This window comes from Pleurodeles waltl, chromosome 5 (assembly GCF_031143425.1).
Source record: "Pleurodeles waltl isolate 20211129_DDA chromosome 5, aPleWal1.hap1.20221129, whole genome shotgun sequence".
Classification (NCBI taxonomy): domain Eukaryota; kingdom Metazoa; phylum Chordata; class Amphibia; order Caudata; family Salamandridae; genus Pleurodeles; species Pleurodeles waltl.
The window spans coordinates 1,153,027,135-1,153,050,053 of record NC_090444.1 but is presented as its reverse complement, the minus strand read 5'-3'; the positions used below and the strand labels follow the sequence as shown (position 1 = coordinate 1,153,050,053).

Genomic DNA, 22,919 nt, shown 5'->3' with positions numbered 1-22,919 from the left:
TGTTATTTTAGATTCAATAGCTGAGTTTGATCCTGTGGGAGTGTTAGTACACTAAGGGGGTTATTCTAACTTTGGAGGAGTGTTAATCCGTCCCAAAAGTGACGGTAAAGTGACGGATATACCACCAGCCGTATTACGAGTTCCATAGGATATAATGGACTCGTAATACGGCTGGTGGTAAATCCGTCACTTTTCCGTCACTTTTGGGACGGATTAACACCTCCTCCAAAGTTAGAATAACCCCCTAAATCACATTCAGGTACTTTGCTGCTTACACCTTTTAGCCTAGGGAAGCAATTAAGAAGTTGGTGCCACAACTGTAGGGTTCCCCACGGTGCTCTTTCATGATTTTTTCCCAGTTCTCTAGATGCGATGCTGCAAGTAATTCATAGATATATTTGCCCAACTCACAAGATTTGCAGCAAACAAAACTAGATTTTTTGGTGTGGCACTTTTCCCACAGGTTATACGCTGTGTTGATGGGACACATCTTAATTTTCCCTCCTATTGCTGCTGAGCTTTGGTATAAGAATTGGAAGAGCCAGCACACCTTAAACGTTCAAATAGTTTGCAGTGCTGACTGTTTAATTACTGACCATTTGGCAACATTTCCAGGTTCCACCAATGAATCCTATATATTTTGCAACTGTGCCCTATACAACCCTTTGGAAGAGGAATCTTTGGGGATAATTATGTTTTAGGTATTTCTACATTTTACATTCACATGTAATCATTCCTTACTATATAGAAGTGTTTTAATTGTATTTTCATGTGTGCTAGGTCACAGTGTTTATACACTATGCACATGGATCTTGACCCCATTGTAGGAGGCTGACTCTCTATGTAGTGTGCAAAACCAGATACACCGTGTAGAGGGTCTGGGCAACCACATGTTGGTTTACAATGGTACAAACTAGATCACCTAATGCTATAATTTTTATGGTAGCTTGGTTGAGCAATTAGGCTACTCTTGGACTAGGGCAAAGCATTTGTTGTACTCACAGTATCAATCAATCAATCAATCAATCAATCAGTAAATTTCTAAAGCGTGCTACGTACCCGTTAGGGTTTCAAGGCGCTGGGGGGGGGGTAGCTGCTATTGGTCGAAGAGCCAGGTCTTGAGGAGTCTGCTGAAGGTGAGGAGGTCCCGGGTCTGGCGCAGAGGGTTCGGGAGGGAGTTCCAGGTCTTGGCGGCGAGGTAGGAGAAGGATCTGCCCCCGGAGGTCTTGCGTTGGAATCGGTGAACGATGGCAAGGGAGAGGTTGGCAGAGCGGAGTTGGCGAGCGGGGACGTAGAAGTTGAGTTTGTTGTTCAGGTAGGCGGGTCCGGCGTTGTGGAGTGCTTTGTGCGTGTGGGTGAGGAGTTTAAAGGTGATCCTCTTGTCCACGGGGAGCCAGTGGAGGTCCTTCAGGTGGTGGGAGATGTGGCATCGGCGGGGTACGTCGAGGATCAGGCGGGCGGAGGCGTTCTGGATGCGTTGGAGACGTTGGATGTCTTTTGCTGGGATGCCTGTGTAGAGTGCGTTGCCGTAGTCAAGTCTGCTACTGACGAGGGCCTGGGTCACCGTTTTTCTGGTTTCCGTCGGGATCCACTTGTAGATTCTACGGAGCATGCGGAGGGTGTTGTAGCAGGAGGAGGAGACTGCGTTGACCTGTTTGGACATGGTGAGAGCAGAGTCGAGGATGAAGCCGAGGTTGCGTGCGTGGTTGGTTGGTGTAGGGGAGTTCCCAGCGCGTTGGGCCAGCAGGAGTCGTCCCAGGCCGTGGGGGTGCGTCCGAGGATGAGGACCTCCGTCTTGTCGGAGTTTAATTTCAGGCAGCTGTTTCTCATCCACTCGGCGATGGATTTCAATCCCTCATGGAGGTTGCTTTTGCCGGTGAGCGGGTCATTGGTGAGGGAGAGGATGAGCTGGGTGTCGTCGCCGTAGGAGAGAATGCTGAGGTTGTGCTGACGGGCCAGTTGTGCGAGGGGTGCCATGTAGACGTTGAACAGCGTCGGGCTTAGCGAGGAGCCTTGGGGGACGCCGCAGATGAGCTTAGTGGCTTCAGAGCGGAAGGGTGGGAGTCGGACTCTCTGGGTTCTGCCGGAGAGGAATGAGGAGATCGACTCAAAATAATAACTTGAGTTCAATTTACAAAAATACTTCTGATTTCTATAACATTTTTAAGAATAAGATCATCAAAATCAGGTAAGTACTTCTTAAGTTATGAATTTTCAAAATTTAGAAAATGTCTCCGTTCTGTGCGCAGTTACACACTATAGGAATCAATGGAGAAATACTTTAAAAATGCATATAGAATCAGGCAATGCACTTCATATTCAGCAATTTCTAGAAGAGTGGAGGTCATCTGTTTTTTTTTAGTGTCTGTCTGGTGTCCAACCACCCCCTCAGCAGCGAATGTCGAGTCCTGGGTCCAACAGGCAGGGTTTGGAGTATTTTTCTTGGTGCAGCAGGACTTCGGTTTTCGAGCCTTGGGTTTTCTTTGTTGCTGGTATTCTTGCACCCGTGAATCTGAATCTCTGGTCTAACGGTGCCCACTAAATACTGTATTTAGTGCTTGTTCAGGGGAATACCTAACAGTGACCAATGGGTCATCCTCCTTAGGGTGGATACACCCACTAAGTGACCACTTCCTATGGGCAGAGTTCACTTCTCTACACCTGATTGGCTATTTTGATTCCATACAAGATGGAGGAAAATGAAATGGAGGCGTCACCTTGCCTGCAACATCTGAAGGGTGGTGCAAGCTTGGGCTGCCCACTTCTCCTGTCCTTTGTGTGCTTTCCCGCTGTTTCTCCTTCCAAAATTGGGGGTTTGCAATCGGGGTGGCAATCTGCTCCTAGCAGCAGAGCTGGGGTCGACTTTCAAAGGCAGCAAGTCGTTTGAGCTTGCAGGCTGGGCAGTGCACATTCCTGAGGGGAGGAAGTCTAACACCTCTGCCCAGAAAGGGATTTGTTCTTTGGACCCACTGAGCACAGGTTCTCACAAAAAGGGTTCCAGAATCTTGACTGGTGATGGCAGGCTGGTTGTGACTGGCCAGCAACCATGCCAGGGCTGGGTAGATTTGCAGGGGTCACCTCTAAGGTGGCCCCTGTGTACATTTGGTGATAAATCCAATACTGGCACCAGTTTGGATTTATCATTCTGAAATGTTTGATACCAAATAACCCAGGTTAAGAGTAGCCAACATGTAGCTGGGAAACTTGTGCTGACCAGTGTCCATCACATACATTTAAAATGGTTGCTATGTTCACTTACTATGTCCCAGGTTTGGAAAGGGCACAGTAGCGGCATATTGATTATGCATCTATGCTCTCACATGTAGTAAAGGCACCCTGCCTTAGGGCTGGAAGGCATGCAGAGAGGTTACTTACTGTCGCAGGATGGGCGCTAGCAATCACACAGGACTCGTTGATTCTACAGGTAAGTGGTTTTTATTGTTTGTATATAACATTTTCTGGAGATGAAAGTCTTTTGTATTATGTTTCTGTTCTCCAGACAGGGTTTAATGATCTTCTTTCTGTATTCTTAGTAGGCCTCTCGGGAAGCATGTGTGGAAAGAAGAAGAAGATTAGTCTTGGTAAGTGACTGTGGAAGTCCCTTCCCTTATTCTCTTTTCTGTCTATGTCTCTGTCTTTCCCTTTTCCTCTTCTGGCTCTTATCCTGGTCTTTATGGAGGGTGGGGGGGGGGTTTCTTTTGTACTTGTCTCTTCTCTCTCGCTCTTCTCCTGTTTCTGCTTTTCTCAGTTCTGTCCTGCAGAGGTTGTTTCTGGGCTTTCTTTTATTTCTTTTCCTGTGTTCTCTCTGCTTTTCCTGAGCCTATATTCCCTATAGTTGAGGTTCCTCATCCTCACTTTTCTTTCTTTTACCGGATCCTTGTTCTTCTATTTTTCAATGCTTTCCTGCTTCTTCTATACTTCCAAACCCTTTTCCCTCTCTTGATCCTCCCCAATGTGTGCCCCAACCCTTTTGTGCTTTCCTTTATATCTCGTGTCCCTTATAACTTTCAATAGTGCAACCCGAAGTGCTGTCTCCCTTCCATCCTCCCTAACCCTGCCCCGGCCACAACCTGACTCTGCCACGCTTCTCCTGAAGCGTGGCGGGTGTTAGAGTTCTGCTTCCCGGAGCCGACTTTCCTTGTCCCTGGTCGGGACCGCAGCAGTCCTTGTCTTCTCTCCTGTACCGCATTTGAGGGGTGCAGATGGTACTAGGAGTCCCCTCGGTTCCTGGATCCTGGCGAACCTTCCAAACTCGTCCTCAGCGTCCTCTGTACTCGCCGTTCCCACACTTCCGATCCTCTTCCTCACACCCGCCGTCTCCCTTCTCTGCTGCGCGACCTGGCTCTTTGACCTCCCAGGTTCCCGCGGAGACGGACTCGAGCGCACTTCATTTGTTGAACCCGGAGACACATCCGGGTCAGCCCAAGAAGCGTCAGCGCCGGCCGGGATATTGTGCGGGTCAGCCCGGTCCGGCCCGTCACACTTACCTATTCTGCATGCAGTTTGTAGTGGATAGGTCACACAGGCTAATGGCAGTGATAGGTGCATCTGGATGCATGGCCCTCAAAGATGGCCCAGTCTGTGCTTCCCTCAGGGGCCTTCCCTAAGTACTCCAAGCCCTAAGTACCTAAATACCATTTTCTAGGGATTTACAATGAAGGTATTGTCAATTGTATCAATACCTTTGTAATTTTTAGGGAAAGAACACTGGCACTGGGGAACCGGTTAGCAGGATCCCAGTGCACTCCAGTCCAAGTTGAATCCAGAAACCAGTCAAAAAGTGGGGCAGGGGTACTGCAACAGGATGCCAGTTTCCCACACCCATACCTCAATGCAAGTACAAGGAGTGAATGCTGTTAAAATATTGCCCACAAGAGCAATTATAGAGCACACTTTTGGCCTGCTTAAGGTGAGGTTTTACTCCCTTCATAAGAGTGAGGGAACCCTTCAGTACTTACTTCTAGTTGCATGAAAGATTGCGGCAGTGTGTGCTATACTGCACAATATAGCAACACCTAAGGGCCTGTCAATGCAGCCTGATCAGGGCAGCTCTGTTGAGGAGGAAGACCAACCACCCCACCAAACATATCAAAAAATAGCAGTAGAGCTGCAATGAAAAAGAGAGATGCACTTACATTAAAAACAATTATTTGTAACTATAGTTCAAATAAACCAAGCAATGAATAGTGAGGTAGTCACAGTCAAAATGCAAAAAAGTAATTTTTATTTCCATGTTTCTTCTGCGGAAGTATAAAGCGTCACAGCAAAAACAGTGTTGGTTTTTTTTCACAATGTTTTTAAATGCACCTTAATGTAACAAAATAAAATTCTCCTTTGGCTTACACAAAGCATACATACAATACCTCTTTCTTTGTTTGCTTGGAATGGGCCTCTCTATATTAGTCTGTTTCTAAATCATCAGCCTTACTATGTGTAGACCTAGATCTTATAGCACCAGATATATGCATACTACTGCGGCCAGATGCCTCCGCACTCTCTATGCAGTGGTAGCCCTAGTCCTAGAACATGGTTGAGTAGTTTGGAAAAAAATTCAGGACATGATGTAATCTGCCTTAAACGTTTTGCTACATCTTTGTAAGAGTGGACCATTGCTTGCTGAATATATTTGGTGTGAAAGCTGAGTATCCCTTTTGCAGTTGCCAATTTTTCTATACCTGTGTCAGTGTCTTCTGTTTTGTTGCTGCGTCTTCTTTACAGCAGAATATTATAATAACCTAATTATTTCATTTAAATAGTCAATACTATCATTCATTGCAGACATGCCCTTATGTGTGTTTCATGAAAGCATGTTAATGGAATCTAATTCTTTTGTTTGAATATCTAACTTTGATTTTTCAGTTTTCACAAATTCTGATTTAGATATTGTAGCACCTGTATCAGCAGGTCTGGTTGGAAACAATGAGTGGAATGGTAAAAGCCTGTAACTCCTGAGTCTCTGGATAAAATATTGTGTTCTACATTATGTAGTTGCCTGCCATTTCTACTAGATCTTGTTTTGTCGCTTCTTGTAGGCAAAGTTGTTTCAGACAATATTGTTATTGGTGTGATGTTCATTTTTTGAAGAACATCATTTATGTTACACCACTGATCAGCAACATATTCCACAGTGTGAGCACCATGTTCCTCTGTAATGTTGTCTTCTGTTTCTGTATACAAATTGTCATATTAGTTTAAGTATATGCACATTTTTGAATGACACATGACAGCCTATGTTGAAGTGTAAGCCACTAAAATCCATGATGCCTTAATTATTTTTTATTCAATCATGATACAAGTGATTTCTGGTTTTGTCTTTAGTTAAGTAATTTCAGTGGAACAAAATATTTAAATTGGTAGTCTTTTGATCTGCTAAAACCCCTGAAACTTTATTTGGAATTGCGAATACCATAATGTATTTTATTGAACATAATAAATGACAATTGATTGACCAGTTTTGTGAGACCAAATCAAATTGTATCTGTTTAAAATAATTTAATTAGAGTTATAATAAAAATATTTTAATCTACAATATTTGTATTAGATTAAGCATACATTAACCTGTTTGTTGCTGAGGAGGGTCTGAGGTATCAATATTAGTAAGCCCAGATATGGCCTATGTAGTGAGGGTGCTTTCAATGGATTTGTCTATTGCTGTTGGTGGTGGCTTGGTAGAAGGCCCCCTTCCACTGCCAGCAGCTTTCTTTCTTCTACTGGACAACTTTTCCTCCATGCATGTGTGACGGTCTTACCACCAGTTCTAAATTTCAGGAACAGTGCAAGTTGTTATGCTCACAGCATAGATCCTTTCTTGGACATGGCTCCAAATCCTGTTTATGCGTGGAATAAGGCACAGTTAGAGAGGCTTTACCAAAATGTTTGTCAGATTTTACTATGCGCTCTTCTATCAGTATAGCTATCTCATCATCTGAGAACTTGTGCTTCTGCTTACGTGAGGTGTCCTCTCCCTGTCCTTCCTGACTTGCCATGTTTTAAAAACAAAAAAAAAGTAGGAGGTCCTCACTGCATGCTCACATGCTTCAAAATGTCAGTGCAACAATGTATTTCCTGAATGTGATGTCATCAGTATGTGTCTGGCACCGTTTGCAATTTGTGAACACATAGAAATCACTTTTTGCGTATCAGTTTTTTTTGGAAGCTAATTCTAAGATATTGCTAATAGGAACATGTATGTAATAGCACATTTCATTTACTGCGTCCCAAAATGTGATTCCTTACGAACCAGAAATTACAATTTGGTAAAAAGGCAATAGAAATCTGGCTCTAGATCTCTTTAAGAAACAGAACATCGAGCATAACTATAGACCTAGACCTCCACCCTGGATTGCTTTGTATGATGAAGGTCATCCTAATCCTACACATATGGAATTATTTGGAAAAAAAATTATATGATTTATATTACAGAAGAGAATGTCAGAAACATTGAGGCACATATTACCCATATCTCTTCAGATGTGTGGCCTGGCATTTTTGGATATTAAGATTTATCAACTTGCAGTCCAGTTATGAGCACAAATAAACGGAACCAAGGTTTCCTGGCAGACGATCTGAATAGCTTTAGAACAGGACAAGAAATGTGTTGTTTTTTCTCAACAGAGGAAGAGTATTGGCTTTGTTCCATTCAACAAGATTGTACAAAGAAACCTGGACTTCTTTTGTGCCACTATTACCCTATCTTGAGGCTAACTGAAGCCCAACACATAGAGGCCAATTAAATGGAGAGAAACAAAGACATACAGCTTATTGCCATTTCACAAGAACTTCAGATAAACTATGTTTTATAGACAGGTTTTTGACTTTGTTCATCCCCTGTAAAGAAGAGATTTGTATGAACTGTAAGCATGTCAGATGTGTCTATCTGTATGAGTAGTTACACAAATAATTATTTAAATAGCACTACTAATTGAATTAATTTTATTGTTATTCTTAAATAGCACTACTCATTCAATGTTGATTTTTTGTGTTCTACATCACATGCACTCTTTACACAGTGACAATAAATCATACAAGTGTGTAAATTAATGTACAGGAAATGTTACACATGACAATCAGGGTTACACTGTAAAGGAGTCACATATCATCCATACTAGTAGGCGTTAAATGTTTACAATGCATGATCAGAAGATCAGAAATTCAGAATGAAAAACATAAAGTTGTGGTTGCAGCTGTCTGCACTATTAAGACTTTATTACTAGCCAATGAAATGCTTTTAAGCAACATTAAATTATTACCAGATTGAGAAAATAAACAATAAGGTTCTAAATCTTTGCGTGCATTTGGCATGTAACTCCTTGAGGCCAGTTCATAGCTTACTGCGTCATATTTGAAGGACTGCAATTTATGAATGCAGGTGTCTCTGTATCAAAAGCAGTAACCCACTCATCTGTTTATACAAAATGTTAGTTTGTGATCTGCATGTTTCACAATATGCTTTGCAGTAGGCATATTAATCTGCTGTGCTACTTTTTAAGTCAACACATTGACTATATATACACACACACACAGGTTTCTCGGGAAAGTGCATTAACCACCAGAGCTAGCTTACCAGTATTATTCCCTCAAAATCACTGGAGACATAAAGATCTCACCAGCAAATCCACTAACCAGAAAATATATTTTAAAATGCAGCCTCTTTCAGACCAAGTAATTAAGGAAGAACAGATTTACTGGCAAGCTTGTCTTTGTTGTCAACTCCTTTGTGACAAAGGTTTTAAAAAATAAACGTATAAGTTAACCATCACTCTCTACTTTTTATGAGTACGTTCCTTGTGACTTCACCACCTGCCACATCTTCGCCACCTATTTTTGGGCTCCTGGAGTAAATATTCTCCAGTTCCAGCACTGGCACAGATTACGAAGATGCGTGCCAAATATACCTATAGTGTTATCTAACACTATGCAGACCAATTGAATGATTCTTACTTTGTCTAACATGTGTTGGAGAAAATATGGTACGGTTCACAAAATGGTACACATTTGGTGGAAATTATCAAAATAGAAACTACTGTGATACCACCCTGGGAACAGTTAATGACATCAAGCATATACAATTGCCAAATATATGTAGCCAGTACCACTGTGGGACATTAATTAATCAGGCACATGCACCAAAAGCCTATCACTCAAGATAAGTAATCAGCCACTTTGGACCCAGGTTAAAGCCACCTCAATGAGCCATGTTTTTGGCAAATATCTAGGAACTGTTAAGTGTGGAGAAGGTATTCTTCACCCTTAGAAATACATATGCAAAATAGATGAATAGTTCATCTTCTTGATACTGAAGAAGAAATATATTCTATTAAGTACATATAACTGAAATGGTATTCTCCTTTTACTTAAATTGCACTTAAATCAGGGAATAGAAAATCCAGTATACTTTGGGTAACCCAGAAAGTTTCCTGAGCTGAGTTAGTAGCCTATTGATTCCAAAGGTACAACTCTATGTCTTTCGCCAACAGATGAGTTGAGATGCCAAATTTGGAAATTTTAATTTACAGGGTAAGCAAGTAGATTTCTTTCTAAGTGCCATAGCAAGCCCTATCACGAGACTCACCTTCTGAACAATTGCATGTGTTGTATTCTCAGCTTCCTGACCATAGCCATCTTCCAGCAAACATCAAAGCAGGCTTTGCACTAGAAGAAAAATATCTTTAAGCGGGGTGTCAAGGAGGGTTGGATCCATGATAGATTTTTGGTATAGTCACACAATCTAAAAGGGACTAATTTATGTAGACTGTAGTTATCCAGAAAATCTGACATATCTTTGACCCTGTGAGACATATGTTACACACCTCTGTTTTATAGGAAACATTGAGTAGCATACCACTACACTGTGAAAATGGTGCTATCAAGGGCAATTTCAAGTCAGACAGAAGAATGTTCAGGGTAGGAATTAAGGAGTTATCAGCAGGAATCACAATATTTTATCATCAGAACAAAATAAAGGCAGAATTTGCCTTTTCTATGGTACATAATAGCAATGGCCATGAGAAAAGATGGAATTGTAAATTGTGTTTTCTTTCATACTATATTCTACAAAATAACTTATTGGCATTTTAGTTCGCACACCTCAACCACATAGGGACATTTACTCAGACAGCTCAAAAAGTGATGATTTGTAAGTGTGAATTATTCTGAGCCACTGGTAATCAACCAGGGCCCCATTTCATGCCATTGTTTTTTACATTGTCTGTGTCATTGCCGACAGGGACCAGCCATATTCAAATATGAATTAACTGTAACAGCGAGCCAAAGGCAATCGCACCTCCCCCTTGTCCACTGTGTCTCTTTAAGTTGTGCTCCCAACCTCCGCACCTGCTGCTCCAAAGGTATGACCAAGTTGATCCAATGTTACATATTAGAGATGGAGGGGCACCAACAAAATGTCCAAATAATATGAGATCCAAGTATGTTGCTCCAATGTAGCTTTTATTAGCTTCAATATGCCAAATAGAAACCAGCCAACAGGTTTTGTTCACCATCCGTGAACTTCATCAGGGCAATATAATAAAATCGTGAATCATGCAGCCATGATAAGCCATTGTTTAGCCTGCTCTCCAAACACTCAATGAGGTGCCATAGGGAATTGCTTAGCTAATAAAAGCTACATTGGAGCAACATACTTGGATGATCTCATATTTTTGGGAAATTTCGTTGGTGCCCCTTCATCTCTAATAAGGGACCAGCCACATGTAAGTAAGACTAGGCTCTGCCCCAAAAGGGATGGACCAGAATAAAATGCCAGGTTAGGTCACATCTAAATGGGAAAACAAGCAACCACAGGTGGGTTCTGTACTTTTTCAGCCTTAGAAATGAAAATGTGGTCAGTCACTACCCTTGTCTACCTCCTCTCAAAAATTAAAAGTTTAAATACTATGAAACACTCATGACTTAAAGCCAGTTTGAAATACGTGTCACTTGCCAATTGTGAATTTTGTTAAACTGTATAAATAGATTTGGCTTAACAGTTTACATCATTTTTGGAAATGTTGAATTCATGACCTTGAAATATGTAAATAACTAATATGTTTCTCTGACCACCTGTATTCTGTGAGTCAAATGCAATCACTAATTAAATGACAATTTTGTACATGCTGAGGTAAAATGGAATTGGTCACAAAGCTATCCATCTGCATTGCACCCACCTAATGTCAACGTACAAAAATAGTGTGTTCATATAATGGCTAAGAGCCTGATTTAGGGATTGATGGACAGGATTCCTTCCCACAAAACTGTTTCTGATTCCGCGCTCTTGGGTCCATGCACTAGATAGAACAGAAGCCTCATTTCTTTGACATGGAACTAGATACCGAATTGCACTACAACACTTCCAGAGGGGGGTATACGACGGGGGGATGGGCATGGCCAACACTTACTTATATTATTTAGAGACACAGCTCTTGGTTCTTCTTGATTGATTTAATGGGGGTTCGGCCAACCCGGCATATCAACTTAAATTAACCTCACTGAGATCCCCACAAATTTTAGATCTCCTCTATGGTTCCCCACTTCCTGCAAACTAAATCCAGTGACTAGAGTGGTTTTCACTGCCTGGCACACAGCCCTGCGTCATACACTTTGGGGCAATGTCATCACCCTGCAGACTCCCAAGTCACGTGGCTGAAAGAATCGGCTACCTTGTGAGGGTTCAGGAGATGGGACTTGCTGGGCATTTCACAGTTGGGAGATGTGTGGAAGGAGGGATCAATGCGGTCCTTTCAGGACCTAAAGACTGTGCATCAATACTTCCATACACATGTTCATAAATACCTCCAGCTTCACCATGCCCTGAGTGTAAACCTGTAACACACTGACACATTACCTGAATATAGTCCACTGGAAGCCAAATTGCTCATGGGGGCTTTGGGGAAAAAAGGTGTCTTCCACATTTATATAATGTTAATTGATCATGCCCCGTGTGACCTAGACCATCTCAGAGCTAAATGGGAGGGATGGCTGGGCTCCCTTGAAGAAACGGACTGTGACGATGCACTGATGGTGCCAAGACTAATAGCTATATCGTCTAGACTGCAACTGGTACAAATGTATTTTTGGTATGGGTCATACCTCTCTCCTGTCTGGCTGTATCGAGTGGGACTCCGTTCCACTTCCTGCTGTCCTAGGTGCTGGGAAGCCTCTGCAGACTTCTTTCACATGGTTTGGAAACTCCCCGCATATAAAAATCCTGGGGACAGATATTCCATGAACTTAATGCAGTGATGGGGTGGGAGCAACAGATGTCCCCCGCAATGGTCTTAATGGGTATAATGCAGGGAGTAGATTGTTCAAGGGCAGACCAAACATTTATAGGAACTGCTCTAATGGTGGCAAAAAGAGATATTGCAGCCAACTGGAATTCCTCCACTGCACCGTCCTTCCAGAAATGCAGGCGTGGGATTGACTGGTGTGCAAGTCAGAAAAAAATGGTTTATGAAAAGAGGGGATATCCTCACAAACATACAAAGGTATGGGGTAAATGGTTGGATCTCCTCCCATGAACAATCAACGATGTTGAATACTTGTTGTATAAAAATAACAGGTCATAAGTGTGTTTGGGTGTTGTACTGAGAATTTCCCAGCTGCCTATATACTGTTAATTTTATACTGACAGAAAAAGTGTCTTCCCTGTGTATTCTTTCTCTTACAAAACCCAAAAAAAAGGTGGTGTCAGGATCCTTTGATCCTGCCATTAGGTGGTGCTAATTGAAAACCTTATGTGATATTGCTTCCATCATGAACACTAGTTTAAAACCTGTGCTGCACTTTCATGTTCATTCACAGACTTTACAAATCCTTTTGGAAATCAGACCCTCTACAAGGTTTGCTTACCGACTCCTGATGCATTTTAGTACGTGTATTCCTATGCATTGTAGCTGGACAGGAGCCTTTTGATGAATCTTATTAAAATTGGCACTAAGGCCCAGATTTATACTCTGTTTGCGCCGAATTTGTGTAATTTTATTTTTTACGGAAATTCGGCGCAACCCTAACTCCATATTTATACCGTGGCGCTAGACCCATCTAGCGCCAAAGTTTTGAAGTTAGCGTCATTTTACACTTGCAGGAAACGACTGTGTGTCAATGAGATGTAAGGTAGGTGTTCCAGTACAAAACATGACGATATGGCCTTAAAATCATGCATGTGGGCTAAGGGGGCCTTAAATAATGGTTCTAAGCTTGCTTAGCACCATTAGTTAACGCCTGGGTCAGGGCAGGCGTTAGGGGACCTGTGGGCCTATATCCTTGGTCAGAGACCATGGAATGGGCCCACATATGCCCTTTCTTAGCCCCAGGGACACCCCCACCCACACCAGAGGGACACCACAGGATGGGGGAACCCATCCCAGGTAAGTAAGGTAAGTGCAGGTAAGTATTTTCAATTTGTTTTAAAAGTGTCATAGGGGGACCTAACTTGCCCCCCCCACATGGCATGGCCATGGGGGTGGTGGGCATGACTACTGTTTTTACTAAGACAGGAGTCATGCCCATTGGGGTTGTGTGTCAAAAAATGACGCTAGTCTGGTTAGAAGCATTGTTATGCCTCTAACCAGACTAGCGTCATCCTTTCAAGCACAACCTCCTGTTCACCCTACGCCCCCTCCTCCCGGCTAGCATCCTTTTTATGACACTAGCCTGGCCTTACCGCTGGCTACCATCATTCCATAAATATTATGCCCGGCTGGAGTCTTGGAATAGTGCTAGCTGGCGGTATACTTTTTGATGCAAAACTACTAAGTCTTTCTTTTTCCACCCTTCCCATGCACTCCCTTGTATGAATTCCTACCATACTCTGAAACACAATGCAATCCTTGTGCGAAGCTGGAGTTTCATTCTGCCCAGCAGTTGCTTCTAAGTACTTCGGGCAGTGAGGTAGAAGAGGAACGGATCTCACCTGTACTGTCCTGCAGCTAGTTCACACCTGTCCTGAGTTCCAGTCACCCTGTGTTGCTGTGAGCTGGAGGATGGATTCAAGACTGACTTTTGCATCCAGAACTTGTGCTTCTACTGCTGTTACTGGGAGCACCTGTGTTCCTCGCCTGGTGCGTGATCTACTGAACCTTTGAATCCTGAGAGGAATACTGTTTCCTGCCACTTCTTTTTGCAGTGTCCTGCTTTCCAGTGGAGTTCTTGCCCTCTAATAAAGAAAAATGATTGATCCGGAAGTACACCAAACTTGGCATGAAAGTAGAACTTTACCAAAGGACGTGCCTTTGCTTGGTTTAGTGTAAATTAATTCTGTACTCTCCACAAATTAGCATTTAATACTTTTTTGGGTGGCTTGTGTGTGTCAAAAAGGTATAGATATGTGGACCATTACTGCACATAGATCTGCAAACCCACTTTTATGGAGCTTTTTTATGGAATGCTTTATCCAGAATGATAAAACATTCAACTCTGATTAGACAAGGGATCTTTTTCTCCTATCATCCAACAGAGGTCCATGAACCCAAATTCAGATCAGCAGAATCAAAGCTCTCAGATTGTTTTGCCACAATTTGAGGAAACTGTTGCATCCACCGTATATGACTTCGGACTTGGCCCCCAAGTCTGAAAAACATATTTTAAAAAAGCCATAACGGGGCAGGAGCAGCATCACTTGATGCTCCTTCTCAGGTGGTTAGACACCAAAGGGCTCCCTTCTTCAGTCAAGATAATGAACAAAAGTTGCCACAGAGTTTGTGGAAGCCAGGGCAGGGTTCATAGCTCTAGCGCAGCCTGCACGAGATACATCTATGCATGGTATGGTCCACAAACCACCAGCAAGACCTCCTGAATTCTATTGTTGGACTGCTTGGCTGCCCACAGCAGATAGGGCACAGGGAACTGCCTGATGTGGTATGTGATAAAAGTAAATCACTGATACATCTTCATTGCAAAAATAAAAATTGCCAACAGCAGTATCCTGGAAGGTGCTATCACTGATGTCATCAATGAGGTAATTTGCTGTGTATTCAGTGATGTCGTAAACTATGTCATTGAACATATCATCAGTGACATCACACATCAGTTCATTAGTAGCATAAGTGGCAATGGCTTTCAGGTGTAGTTTTGTTACCATTAATTTGTCTCATCAATGTACTTTTCTTACAGTTTCTAACGTTAAAGCTGGAATGTACTTGCCCAAAACCTGCTGCCACGTCCCTCATCCAGTTTTCCCCATTCCTGCAAGACATTTTCTTCTCACAGGTAAAAATTCCACAAAAAAACATAAGTGGAACAACGTATACACTATACAAAATACTAAAAATGTATCTGTGATTTCGCATGCATAATGAAACATTTTGCCTAAGCCTAGACTGAATGTGTAAACAACCCTGTAAATGGAATCATTTCTCCCAATTGTTCTTAATATGTCATTATTATGATATCATCCCAGTAGACAAATTGTTGTGGGGAATGGACTGGAAAAACTCTAACCTGGTATCAAGTGAAGAAGGCAGAGCATTGAATGTTTACCACTCAAACTAAGAAACAAGTATGCATGGGTAGAAACAGTTGCCAGCTAAAACTGTGGGTAGTGGAAAAAGTACCTCATTTACTACTCAAGACAAGTAACAAAAGAGTTGGGTAGAGCACAGAGGATTTCAGCACCCCTCCTCCCACACCGTCAAGTTAAATAAGGTAAGAAGGGGATGGACTACTAAGTGTCTACCTATAATATCACAAGGCAAATGAAAGATGTACATGTGGATAAAGGGGTGTATCACTCTCTCAGTGACCTAAAGACAAACAAGGAATAGACAAGAGCAAGAAAGATATCAACTGATAATTGTGATGGCCAGTTGGGTGGGGAGGTTGTTTTGGGATAAAGTGGAGTGGTGGCATATGTACTAGGCCAAGTGATCAAACCTAAACTCTTAGGTTAGTGTTGGACAGGAAGAGCCTTTTCAGTTCAGTCATTAATTCAGAATTTATGTAGCTATTATGCTCACGACAATGACATAGGGTTATGAGAATAGGCAGAGAGCAGAAATAATACCACCTGGGTGTTATTTTTAAGGATGCTGGAGCTTTGTATCAGGCATTTTAAGAAGAAAGGGAATGTTTGGATAATTAGTTGTGATTCTGCAGAAATTGTGTTCCTATGTCTCTTCATTTGTCTAGAGCAATGTTTCCCAACCTGTGATCCGGGGACCCCTGGGGTTCTGCGAAGCCTCTTCAAGGGGTCCACGCTTGCTTAGAAAATCAAATAATATTAGCAGATGTATAAAGTGTATTTAAATAAAGTGGTCAAATGTGCAACTGAACATTTTTAAATGAACCAGAAATGTAAAGGAATTAGAAATTGCAGGCAAAAAATTAAATTAATATCCTCAGACTGATTTGTGTGAGCAGTGCAGGTGCATCAAACAGAATATAGTATGGGTGATGTCTGCCTTCAGTTGAATTTAGAAAAGCTCCAACCTTGCTATTAAAATTACATTTTATATTTTTTATTTATATTTGTATGCAAACTAAATAAAATGTTTTATCATTTGTGTATGTGTTTGATGAATGCGTGTTTCTGTATTTTTTGTGTATTATTTTGCATTTCAAATTACTGAAATGTTTAGGCCGGAGTCCGGCTTCCAGTAATGACTCGGTGGGGGTGGGGGCAGGATTCCAATAATTATTCAGTGGGGGTCCCCGGGTTCCAGTAATGACAAAGTGGGTGTCCACAAAAGTCAAAAGGTTGGGAACCACTGATCTAGAGCTATGGAATTAATTACTGACACCAACTCCCTCCTACATTAGAATTGCTATCATTCGAATGCACAACTGTGCAGATATTTGGCTACTGGTCAGTGTGCACCCTACCTTTCCTGCTCTTGAAAAATATACTTCTAGGTTCATGTAATAAAGTCCTGAGGGGTTGGAAATAGACAGATGTGAGATAGAGAGGGAGTTCACCTTCCTATGGGGCCCTCTGGACATAGGGTCAATGGGCAAGATTGCTCTGTTGCTCAAAGTTCAATCATAATAAAACAAATCATTTTTTAAATTCAAATGTATTGTTGATGGGGTGGCCCCTTTGCACAAATAGTCTTGGGATGTGGGATGGTGTATGACGTGAACAGGAGACTTTCAGAGCATGCACCTGAATAGTTTCTCTCACAGGCACTATTGTTTGATTGCACCTAAAGGAAATATTTGGCATATCCGAACACCTTACTCCTTGTGACTTTTCGGGAGCACAACTATGTGGGCTTTTTTAATGAACATTTTACGGTATGTGCTCTGCCAAATAAATAGCCGACTAAAGCAGCATGTGATCAATGAGCTGCACTCATAAATCATAAACCACTCATTCCTAAAGCAAATGGCAATTTCACGGGAGGTTGCCTTGCTATTATCCCCACGTTTATTACCAATATCCCTCCTAAAATGCGTGAAGAGAATGTTTATACAGATGCAATGATATTTCCCTATTTCAGGGTGCCTTATGACTAGCAATACTTTCCAAGACGTGAGCTTTATCATTACCTCAAATCATATATAATGATGTTTAAAGATGCTCGTGACCTTTTGATACCCCTCCTCACATCCCACCGCAGTATGATAGTTATATGGGTAGAAACAGTTCGCAGCAAGCAAGATGCACTAAACCCATGGTGCTATTACAAAAGCAGACATGCAAGTGGCCATGTTTGTTATCTAACGAACGGACTTTGCAATACATCAAAAATATTTGGCCCACTTTCAAGTGAAGGTTGTCCAGGCACTCAAGCGACGCAACTTAATTCATGTTGCGCATTTGGGTCTTTAAAATGGTAAGTAAAAGGATACCATCGTTTGAAAACTTCAGTAATGTGGGCCCTCGATTCTCAGATTAACTGTAGCCACTCTCCAAGTGGGCTTTCCCCCTGCTTGTGACCTGAGAACACAGGGGCTGTGCCGCTGTTTGTGAATTATCAGCAGGCCTGTAAACATCACGCAAATGCTGCATTGTTGAAAATGATTCTATAACCAGTCATCAGGCACAGTTTGCAAAGAGGGAGTGGCTTACAGTGAGCTTCTTCCACCTTACCTGCAAAGGCAGCCTGAATATAAGGAGTAAGCAGCATTTATCCTGGGATCCTGCCTTCTCCTCTTCTCACTTCACACTGTAGCCCTAGCTGTAACACGTTTCTTAAAGGGACAGGAATCAAAACAAAGGCATGTATTTCGAGACAACTGTATCACGTCCTATGCAAGTCGCTTATGTGCAGCCCTGAGCTCACAGGTTTCATCACGCTTGCTTACGGTATATATAGCACAGTTCCCTAAAGAAGAACGAATTCTCCCCAAACGGCACTGAGTTTTTCACTATATCTGAAGTAGACCACACACCCATCTCCCCAGAACCAGAAATGGGGTTTGGAGAGCCTAAGATCTTTCCAAACTTTCTAGCAGCTCTGGCCCTTCTACTGCTTGTGGTTTCAACTTTAGTACCCTTACCTTATATATATACCATATATATATATATATATATATATATGCAGAAGGAGCAAAGGTGACCCTTCCTGCACAAAAGCAACCTGTCCCGCAACCCAGCCATCCTTGTACCATGGCGCAAGAGAGAGATAAATAGATAGATAAATAGATAATATATATAGAGAGATATTTATATATATATATACATATATGTATATATATATAGCTCCTGTTACTTCTATAAATAGTCATAATAAATAGATATGTAGAGAGATATTGATATATATATATATATATATGTGTGTATGTATATATATATATATATATATATATATATATATATATATATATATATATTTCAAATAAAAAATACTTGTGTTTGTGATTAAATAGTGGTGTGCTTTTCCTTGAATCCTGAGTGTGCGATCAGTATTTTTTATTTGAATTATTTATTACCGGTCTGCTCGTGCCGGTTTCTCGCACCACCCCTCACGGGCCATTGCAGCTCGGAATCAAGCATTTTGGATGTGAATATATATATATATTTACATATATATATATTTATATCTCCCGTTACTTCTTCAATAAATAATCCAGGCGCAGACCACAAATCCAATATAACACCGGCGCACTGGAAAACACAAGGATGCACAGTATTATTTTAAATATTAACCGATTCTGTGCTGCGGACGTAATGGTTATGTCCCACGGCACAATGCTCCTTTGCTGAGGACGTAACCATTACGTCCCGGCACTGGAGCTCTCTGTGGGTTTCACCCCCAGGCCCGCAGGGCAGGGCTGGAAGGGGAATCGCTTCCTATTCCACCCCTTTGTCCCCCGCCCCTCCAGTTACATCTGATGACATCAGCATGCGATCGTGTGCCGTCCTCATTAGAGGTCACCTCCCTAAGCCACTAGACACCAGGGATTTTTTTTTCCGTGTTTGTTTTGTTTTATAAGGGGAGCGACCCCTTAGGCAAGGGTCACTCCCAAGGGGCAATAATTTTGTTAGGCCTTTTCTGCACCCCTGGGGGGAAGATCGGCCTATATTGATTAGGCTGATCTGCCCCCAGGGGGGGAAGAATCCATTAGACATCATGGATTTTTTTTTCCTTATGAAATTGGCATAAGGAGAGCTACCCCTTTGGCAAGGGTCGTTCCCCGGGGGCAATTTTTTATTAGGCCTTTTCTGCCCCACCTGGGGGCAGATCGGCCTATACTGATTAAGCTGATCTGCCCCCCCCGGGTGGGGCAGAAGCTACTAGACACCAGGGATTTTTTTGCCGGGTTTGTTTTGTTTTATGGGGAGTGACCCCTTAGGCAAGGGTCACTCCCCAAGGGGCAATAATTTTATTAGGCCTTTTCTGCCACCCCAGGGGCAGGTCGGCCTATATTAATTAGGCTGATCTACCACTAGACACCAGGGATTTTTTTTTTAGGTCAGCTTCACGCAAGGGGACCGACCCCTTAGGCAAAGGGTTGTTCCCCTGGGGGACACATTTATTTTAGGACATTTCTGCCCACCTTGAGGGCAGATTGGCCTATTTTTCTTAGGCCAATCTGCCCCCAAGGGGGTGGAGGCAGAAACCACTAGACACCAGGGATTTTTTTTTTGCACCAATTTCACGCAGGGGGAGCGACCCCTTTAGACCATTTCTGCTCCACTTAGGGGCAGATCAGCCTATTTTTGTAAGGCTCATCAGCCCCCAGGGGGCCGGAAACCCCACCAGACACCAGGGAAGATTTTTTTTCAAAAAAAGAGGGTGGGGGTTTGGCCATACCCCCACACTAAATAAATGGGGACAAAGTTGAGGGTGGGGGTATGGCCAAACCCCCCACCCTAAATAAATGGGGACAAAGTTGTTCTGCACACCGGTGGGCAGATGGGGCAATTACCCCAGATCCACTCCCGGGGGGAGAAAGCCTACTAGATGCGAGGGAATTAAAAAAAAAATACTGGGATGGTGGCTACCAACCAGTATGGGCATGGTTATACCCTCACCCCCACTGAAGGGGATAACAGTCTCTCAGCTCTCCCCCAGTACAATAAAACATCTTATTCCATGGCAAGCAAGAGGAAATTTGAATATTTTGGGTTTTGGTTTTGCATTTGGGCCATGAGAGCTTGCCTAACTCTCCAAATCATCTCACTTGGAATGGTGAGGGCTGAACTTTTTGGACTTTGGGTCTCTGCCATGTAGAAAAATCTACGAGACCTAGACACATCCGAAAACTAAACATCTGGGTGAGTTCAGGGCCGCGTGCTTCACATGCACCTTGCACCATTTCCTTACCCACAATGCCCTGCAAACCTCCAACTTTTCTGGAAATCACACATTTTTCCCACATTTTTGTGATGAAACCTTCTGGAATCCGCAGGAATCCACAAAATTCCTACCACCCAGCATTGTTGCATCTATACCGATAAAAATTCTGACCCACTTGTCATCCTAAAAACATTTTGTTTCAAAGTGCCCTTTTGGACCTGCTTTATTTCCCCCCTCATGTTTTTGGCTCTTTCCTGCCACAGGCACTTGGCCCACCTACACAAGTGAAGCATCATTTTTACTGGGAGACTGAGTAGAACATTGGGTGGTGGGAAATGTGTGCCGGTGCGGTGATCCCACACAGAAATGGGGGAACAATTTGATGTTTTAGCTAAATTTGAGGTTTCTGGGGAAAAAAACTGGGGGATCCATGCAAGTCATACCTCCCTGGACTAGCTCAGGTGTCTAGTTTTCAGTTTTCAGAAATGTTTGGGTTTGGTAGATTTCCCTATGTGGCTGCTGAGCCCAGGACCAAAAACTCAGGTGCCCCCCCAAAAATAGGTAGTTTTGTATTTGATAACTTGGATGTGTCCACATAGTGTTTTGGGGCATTTCCTCTCGCGGGCACCAGGCTTACCAACACAAGTAAGGTACCATTTTGATCGGGAGACTTGAGGGAATGCTGGGTGGAAGGAAATGTGTGGCTTCTCTCAGATTCCAGAACTTTCTGGCACAGAAATGTGAGGAAAAAGTGTTTTTGTTGCCAACTTTTGAGGTTTGCAAAGCATTCTGGGTAACAGAACCTGGTGAGAGCCCCACAAGTCACCCCATCTTGGATTCCCTTAGGTGTTTCGTTTTAAAAAATGCACAGGTTTGGTAGGTTCCCCTAGGTGTCGGCTGAGCTAGAGACCAAAATCCACAACTAGGCACTTTGCAAAAAACAGCTCTGTTTTCTTTGGGAAAATGTGATGTGTCCACGTTGTGTTTTGGGGCATTTCCTTTCACGGGCACTATGCATACCAACACAAGTGAGGTACGATTTTTATCAGGAGACTTGGGGGAACGCTGGGTGGTAGGAAATTCGTGTCTCCTCTTAGATTCCAGAAGTTTCTGTCACCAAAATGTGAGGAAAAAGTGTTTTTTGGCCACATTTTGAGGTTTGCAAAGGATTATTGGTAACAGAACCTGGTGAGAGCCCCACAAGTCACCCCATCCTGGATATCCCTAGGTGACTAGTTTTAAAAAATGCACAGGTTTTGTAGGTTTCCCTAGGTGTCGGCTGAGCTAGAGGCCATAATCTACAGCTAGGCACTTTGCAAAAAACAAGTCAGATTTCAATGTAAAAATGTGATGTGTCCATGTTGCGTTTCCTGTCGAGGGCATTATGCCTACCAGTGCAAGTGAGGTACCATTTTTATCAGGAGACTTGGGGGAACACAGAATAGAAGAACAAGTGTTATTGCCCCTTTTGTTTCTCTACATTTTTGGCTTCGAAATGTAAGACAGTGTGTAAAAAAGAAGTCTATTTGACAAATGGACTGTAATTCACATGCTAGTATGGAGACCCCGGAAATCAGAGATGTGCAAATAACCACTGATTCTCAACACCTTATCTTGTGCCCAATATGGAAATACAAAGGTTTCCTTGATACCTATTTTTCACTCTTTATATTTCCGCAAATGAATTGCTGTGTACCCGGAATAGAATGATGACCCATTGCAAGGTGCAGCTCATTTATTGGCTCTGGGTACCTAGGGTTCTTGATGAACCCACAAGTCATATATATCCCTGCAATCAGAAGAGTCCAGCAGATGTAACAGTATATTGCTTTAAAATATCTGACATCTCAGGAAAAAGGTACAGAGTAATACGTGGAGAGAAATGGCTGTTTTTTTACCTCAAGTTAATTTTATTTTAGCTGTTCTTTCCTGTAGGAAAACCTTGTAGAATCCACACAAAGACCCCTTGCTGAATTCAGAATTTTGTCTACTTTTCAGAAATGTTTAGATTTCTGGGATCCAGCATTGGTTTCACACCCATCTCTGTCACTAACTGGAAGGAGGCTAAATGTACAAAAAATAGTAAAAATGGGGAATTGCTGAGTAAAATGCCAAAATTGTGTCAAGTCAGCCTGTTCCTGAAAGCTGGGAAGATGGTGATTGTGGCACCACAAACCCTTTGCTGATGCCATTTTCAGGGAAAAAACCACAAGCCTTTTTCTGCAGCCTTTTTTTCCCCAT

The 22,919-nt window shown here is 42.5% G+C and overlaps 1 long non-coding RNA gene across 1 annotated transcript in view; it reads right to left on the bottom strand.

The window, feature by feature from the left end:
* Positions 1 to 9,573: 9,573 nt before the first annotated feature.
* Positions 9,574 to 22,919, bottom strand: part of LOC138297365 (uncharacterized) — a 210,506-nt gene continuing 197,160 nt past the window's right edge. Inside the window, exon 3 of the long non-coding RNA XR_011204055.1 lies at positions 9,574 to 9,651. This is a non-coding gene — a long non-coding RNA (uncharacterized lncRNA). The remainder of the gene's footprint in view (positions 9,652 to 22,919) is intronic.